At 39.1% G+C, this 5,597-nt stretch overlaps 1 non-coding gene across 1 annotated transcript; it reads right to left on the reverse strand.

The window, feature by feature from the left end:
• Window positions 1-1,914: 1,914 nt before the first annotated feature.
• TRNAG-GCC lies at window positions 1,915-1,985 on the reverse strand. Its single transcript has one exon. It is a non-coding gene; the product is annotated as a tRNA-Gly (tRNA).
• Between the last annotated feature and the right edge of the window lie 3,612 nt (window positions 1,986-5,597).

The following is a 5,597-nucleotide window of genomic DNA, read 5'->3' on the forward strand; positions in this document are numbered from 1 at the left end:
TGGAGGGGAGCTAGTCTGGGTCAAAAGGTGGAAGGGGTGGGGTAGGAAGCTCATTCCACTTTGCTGGGTTGGTGGGTGGGAGGGGCCAGATGAGGAGCCAATACTGTGCTGAAGCAGCCTGCTACTATTCTGTGGAATTGTTGGGTGTAGGGAGGGGTGGCAGTCAGTATAGGAAGGAAAGTGATAGTCAAGTCTGAGTGTAGGGCTAAAGGGAGAGCTTGCACTTTGGTCCCTGGCAGTTAGGCTGCAGGGAAAGGGGAGCAGTTTGTGCCACTAATCACTAGGATTGTGTAGGGAAGGGGTGTGTCCTCCTCTGGTCACTAGGTAAGGGTTCCTGGGCTCTTCCTATTAGCTGCAGCCCACGATAGAGACCTTATTTCACCCACATATGTCTATACAATTACTCTACATTCTGCTGGGGATTCCATGAAGTTGCCTCTGTGCTTCTTACCCAGGATTGCTGCTGTCTTTGTCTTAACCTGGCCACACTGTGCCAGGCCACCTGGCAGGGCCCCTCCATGCTGTCTCTTCTTACTCACTGTTTTCAGTCAGTTTCATCTTTCAATCAGTGTTCAATCTAGTTCTTTATCATTTGATGCTCAGTGTTCCAGGATTGTCTTCTTTATCTGTTTCACTTAGTTTCTCATGTCTTTGCTGTAGAGGGACTGCATGGTGTGTCTGACTAAGCTGCTGGCCAAAAGTCTTATTGGCTTCTCCAGATTAACTTTAGGTAATGAAAGTTGTGCATTTTATACATACTACTAAAATTTATTTTTACTACCTTGTTTTCTATAGCACAACATGAGTAGAGCAAGGAGAACTCTCAGAGGTCAAAGGTAAATCATAGACATATCATTCCTATGCTCTGATATCACAGTATTCCAAAGGGCACATGTACTACCAAGTCTGAACTCTTTAAAATTGTCTCCACTTTGCATTTCAAATGTTGTTTAAGTTAATTTTTATCTTAAACATCATTAATAGTTACTTAGACTCTTCTGTGAAGTTTTCCGTGGCTAAAGAAAACAAGATGACGGAGTAGAAAGAATAGGAAGAGTGATAAACAAAAGTCAGAATGATGTAGTTTGTTATTAGACTGAATAGATTAATATTATCAGAAGGACAAAGTTCAGGGAGAAGTTTTCCCATGAGGCTTGTAACATTTCTAAAAATTATTACCATCAATTAGTGAAGAATTCTGAAAATTGAAGGTTGCTAGGGCTGTGGAATCAGGGTATGAGTGCTGCTTTAAGGGAAGAAGGCTGCACAGCAGAGAAGAGGCTGCATAAGTCTCAAGCACACAGATAAGGGAGAGAAGAGGAAGACAGCATGTTTGGAGTACACTGAGATGAATGATTTTATTTTTATATTTACTTTTTAATTTTTTTAAAGGTAATGCATGCACACAGTACAGAATTCAAACAATGTAAATGAGAATTGAATAATCCGGGCTGTGAAATCCAGCACAGAACTGTTGAACATAAAACAAATCTGCTTTGTAAATTTGCACCCAAAGCACAATTAAAAAAAAAAAGAGAGAATTGAGTAAGATTAAGTCCCCTTCCCACCTCAACTCCAAGTCCCCCAGAGGGTTAACACACAACAACATTTGTGTAATAAAAGAAGGAATTGCGTATAAATAGCTGTCTCAACCCTTCTATGCAATTCCTTTTTGTGCAATTCCTTCTTTGTTTATACAAATGTTGCTGTTGTTGTTGTTGTTATGTGCCTTCGAGTCAGACCGACTCATAGCGACCCCTCCTTGGGTTTCCGAGGCAGTATCACTACGGAAATAGATTGTCCCATCTTCCTTCCAAGGAGTGGCTGGTGGGTTTGAACCGCCAGCCGTCTGGTTAGCAGGCAAGTGTCTTAGCCACTATGCTACCAGAGCTCCCAAAGGGGAAACAAATGGGTTGCATGGGCCGGGAACCGAACCCGGGCCTCCCGCGTGGCAGGCGAGAATTCTACCACTGAACCACCCATGCGCTGTCAAAAAAATATGTCATGTTATAATATTCCCTAAAAATATGTCATAGGGAATATTATAACATGGCATTGTTTTTATCCAGAGTCTGTAATTTCATTTACAAAAGATCATTCAGATCTTTTCCCATTCCTGTTTATGATTAAATTATAAAACCACTAGAGGGTGTGTATGGGCAGAAAGAAAGAAAATTAATTTATTTTTCCTTCTCTACAGCAGAAAAAAGTTAATGTTTAAAGAAAAGGCTAAAAATTGCTTATTATAGTTTGGTTTTTTAACTGTCAAGAAACACAACCAAAAAAGGACACTCTGAAATAAATTTTCATTTCTTTTGGCTATTAAAATTTTTAATTCTATGAATTAAATATTTAAATTGGAAGAATCATCAAATAAATATAATTTGATTCAATGGAAAATAATTGTCTTCTTATGTCTCTTAGTTTTCTCAGTTGTATGTATGTAGATGTCCCTATTCTGTAAGAATTTTTAATTGTCAAAATATTCTTCCCTTTACAGATTCCTGTTTATGAATTCCTGTATTATCTGAAGGGCTAATATTGCCCTATATTAGAAATAGAAACTTTTGTTATCATGGACCACACTGTAAGAAGGAATTTTATTTTTCTTTAGTATTTGGTCTGATTGGACTTCCAAAAGTATAAGTTTACTGATAATCTGCCAATGTCAATCTTTTTTATATAATTCTCCTCAGCACAGTTTTCTGGTGAAGCGTGAGAGCTGGGTAGTTTTAGGAATCAGAGTTCTGTGTGCCTAGCATGTCTTGTTCATTCCCTCTCCTGAGACTCACTGGTGTGTCCTAACATGATACTTGAATAAGCTTGCCTTATCTGCGAATAACTTGTGCTGATCCTGGATGAACCAGACAGGTGAATTGATCCTTGGGGTTAAAGTTCTCATAACATAAGTGGGTTTACTGGGGAATAGCTCTGATGGTGCATTGATTAAAGCATTTGGCTGCTAACCAAAAAGTTGGTGGTTCAAATCCACCAGCTGCTCCAAGGGAGAAAGATGAGGCAGTCTGCTTCCATAAAGATAACAGACTCCCTGTTCTATAGGGTCACTATGAGTTGGAATCCACTCAATGGCAATGAGTTTGGTGTTTGTTTGTTTTGTGACTTAGCATAATAATGCTGAAGTAATTTATTTTTCCAACCACTAATTTATAGTGGGGGAAATTGCATTTAGTTGCAAGCAAAGAAAATATATTTTGTTTACCATACATAATTAGAGGAAGGTGGTCACCTCATTTATACCAGAGTTTAACTTATCTTGATCTCTAGTTTAGACATTTTCTCTTGGTAGTTCTATTTGTGAAAAGTGAAGCACTTGTACTTTAGTAGAATTTTCTAGCTGCTCTGTGCCCTATTCTTTTGAGATGAGATAAGATATAATAAGTTTAGATTACTGGATTCCAGAATGTATTTGTGTCAGTTTAATCAGAAATGTGTGCATTTTCTTTCTGTAGAAAAGTCAGATAAGGCACAAAAGAGTTGTCTATCCTGTTTATTCTTTTCTCTCCTAAATCCTCTATTAAAAAAAAAGGCTTTCATCTCACGCCTTCTCCAGTTCTATTCTTCTCAAGGTCTCCAATATTCTTCATTTTGTTTTATACAAAAGTCAATTTTCATCATCATTGTATCATGAGGGTAATTTGACATGATTGGTTACTCTCCCCTTCTTTAAATACGTTCTTAAATTGGCTTCCAAGGCAAACATTTGTGTATTTCTTTTACTTCATTATCTGATCCTTCTGATCTCCTTTGCTGGATACTCCTATTCTCCCTGACTTCTAAACATTTCATTGTCTACAGACACAGCCTTTGGACCTCTTCTCTGTTCTGATTGTACTTACTCCCTAGATAATCTTATCCTGCCTTTTGTCTTTAAATATAACCTATATGCTAATGACACTCAAATTTGTATCTCTAGCTTCTATGCCTCGTCTGAACCTCAAACTCATATGCCAAGTGTCCACTTAACAACTCTACTTGGGTGCCTGGTAAGACTCTCAAGGTTAACCTGTCCCAAACTGAACCCAACCCCCACTCCATCCAGTGGCTTCCCCTCTTCTCAATAACTGGTATCTCCAAGCCAAAAACCTTAGTATCATCCTTAACTGTTCTCTTTTTCTCATGCCCCATATACAGTCCATCAGCAATAGCTCTAACAGTCTTCAAAATATGTCAAAAGTCTGAGCACTTCTTACCATCTCCATCGTTCCCACCTCCATTGTGTGCTAGTCTTATCTCTGACCTGAATTAATACAATACTCTCATAACTGATATTCCTGTTTCTTCTTCCTCTCTACCATCTATTATCAAACCAGAGTTTTTCTTTCAACAAGTGAGGTGAGTCACTTCTTTCTTTCAAACCCTCAGTCTCACCTAGAGTAAAAGCCAGTCCTTAGAATAATCTGCTTGGCTCTTTCCATTCTCTGACCTCCTCTCCTGACCCGCTCTTTGCTCAGTCTGCTTCAGACACCCTGACCTCTCTTCCCAGTATATACTGCTTCAAGGTCTTTATACTTACTGCTCCTTCTGACTCAAATGCTCAAGTCTCCCTACTTCAATTCACCTCTTAGCTCTATAAAGGCTGTTTACTCTAAGAGACCAACCCTGACCACCACTACTTAATATTGCAGGCATACCTTGTTTCACTGTGCTTTGCTATATTTGCACTTCATAGATACTGAGATTTTTACAAATTGAAGTTTGATGGCAACTGTGCATCAGGTAAGTCTGTTGGCACCATTTTTCCAAAAGCATGTGCTCACTTCATAACTCTGTGTCACGTTTTTCTCACAATATTTCAAGCTTACTCACAATGCTAGTGCACACTTAATAAGACTACAGTATATTGTAAACATAACTTTTACATGAACTGGGAACCAAAAAAAAAAAATCATGTGGCTTGATTTATTGTGATAATCATTTTATTGTGGTGGCCTGGAAGTGAATTCCCAATATCTCTGAGGTATACCTGTCCCTAACATCTGTTAGATTCCCTGGGTGATACAAATGTTAAGTGCTTGACTCCCAGCCAAAAGGTTGATGGTTCAAACCCATCAAGCATGGAAGACAGGTCTAGTGATCTTCTGAAAGGTCACAGCCTTGAAAACCCTATGGAGCACAGTTCTACTCTGCACACATGAGATCATCATGAATCAAAATTGACTCAACAGCAATTAACAAAAGTAGCAAAGATCTGATAATACTTCCTGTCATGCTTCCCTACTTTATTTTTCTTGAGGATACTTATCTCCACTTAACATGCTATTTATTTTCCTTATTTTTGTTACACACACTTAAATATAAGACCCTCGAGAACAGGAAATTTTGTGTTATGTTTGCTACTGTACCTTCAACACCAATGGAATGCCTGCCATATTTTGTTTTTGTTAGTTGCTGTCTGTTGTTGTTGTTGTTAAGTGCCATCAAGTTGTTTCCGACTCATAGTGACGCCATGCACAGCAGAACAAACACTGCCCGATCCGGCGCCAGCCCCACAATCCCTGCTATACTCGAGCCCATCATCGCAGCCACCGTGTCAATCCATCTCGTTGAAGGCTTCCCCCTCTTTTGTCGACCCTCCA

The sequence above is a fragment of the Orycteropus afer genome, unplaced genomic scaffold, assembly GCF_000298275.1.
Source record: "Orycteropus afer afer isolate SDZICR_OR568_19922 unplaced genomic scaffold, OryAfe1.0 scaffold00116, whole genome shotgun sequence".
In the NCBI taxonomy this organism is placed as follows: domain Eukaryota; kingdom Metazoa; phylum Chordata; class Mammalia; order Tubulidentata; family Orycteropodidae; genus Orycteropus; species Orycteropus afer.